General features: G+C 36.6%; 1 long non-coding RNA gene across 1 annotated transcript; it reads right to left on the reverse strand.

Annotated features, from left to right (window-relative positions):
• Positions 1-144: 144 nt before the first annotated feature.
• LOC104961968 (uncharacterized) lies at positions 145-1024 on the reverse strand. The gene is made up of 3 exons (XR_800160.1): positions 940-1024; positions 339-395; positions 145-214 (listed from the first exon to the last, which is right to left on the reverse strand). It is a non-coding gene; the product is annotated as an uncharacterized lncRNA (long non-coding RNA).
• Between the last annotated feature and the right edge of the window lie 240 nt (positions 1025-1264).

Consider the following 1264-nt stretch of genomic DNA (forward strand, 5'->3'; position numbering starts at 1 on the left):
AATACCTTGGAAAATGCCGTTTAATACTTTTTAATAGCCCTAATTTTTGCTAAATTGATTTTTCAACTTTTAATACTTTTTAAGACCCCGCGGACACCCTAATTTAAACTATGTTATAATAACAAAACTGTGACATAATAGATTAATTTACTCACTTTCCCCCAATAACGTCCATGGTGAATCTCAAGGCATCCTGCACACTGTCAGGCTGACCCTGTTGTACCAAAGACAAGACGGAAACAAGTTGTGTGTCCAACGGTTTAATAACTAGAGACATGTAACAATGACCCTGACAACATATGAAATGATGTTTGCTAATAAGTAAATTATATTACCACCTTGGCCAGCTTGATGGCTTCAGATAGTTTGTCAATGGAGCTCTGCAGGTACGCCAACTGTTGGAAACACGACATTTCATTGAAAAACAGGAAATGCTGGGAAGTGGAAACCGAAGATAGAGAAGGATGGAAGAGAAAAAGGAAACGCAGCATGCTATGATAGCAACAGACAAGCTTTTATATTTTTATGACCCAAAATAACAGCTTATTATAATAATGAGTTTCTGCAACTTTTCCAAGAAGTAAAGCAATACTTTCAGAGTGACACAGACTAAGGACGAGAGCTGCATGAAGACATAATAGTGTGGACGTAGTTTCAAAACAGTCTGTGAAAATGTTTTACTTTATAACTGCTGGAAAAATGCCAAGCTTTATTTCACTTTTTTTCTCAACTAAATAGCTCGCAACATTTGGATAATTGAAAGGAACTAAAGTCTTCCTGGTGTCATAAACATAGAAATTCAGAACAGACATGCAGTGTATGTGCCGATGAGATTTGCATGTAACCTCCACAAACTCCTATGACTTATGTCTGAAATGAAGCAGCAAGCAGTCAAAATAAATAAATAGACCTAATCCTAATTGTGAAATTTGGTCCTACCCGCTCTCCGTACTTCTGCTGCTCCTCAGCCTGTTTTCCCATATGAAGCTGTTAAGAGAGGAAATAAAAACTGTGATTAAAATAATCAAATGCAAACATAGACAGGTTCATACATGTATTGAACAGACAGACAGACAGACAGACAGACAGACAGACAGACAGACAGACAGACAGACAGACAGACAGACACACAGACTAGAGCTGCTCGATTATGGCAAAAATCATAATCTCGATTATTTGAGTCAATAATTGATATCACGATTATTAAAAACAATTATCCATTTACTTTGAACAGTATGTTCTTAACAGTTGATTACCCTGAACT

Source organism: Notothenia coriiceps, unplaced genomic scaffold (genome assembly GCF_000735185.1).
Source record: "Notothenia coriiceps isolate Sejong01 unplaced genomic scaffold, NC01 NC01_scaffold00034099, whole genome shotgun sequence".
NCBI classification, from domain to species: domain Eukaryota; kingdom Metazoa; phylum Chordata; class Actinopteri; order Perciformes; family Nototheniidae; genus Notothenia; species Notothenia coriiceps.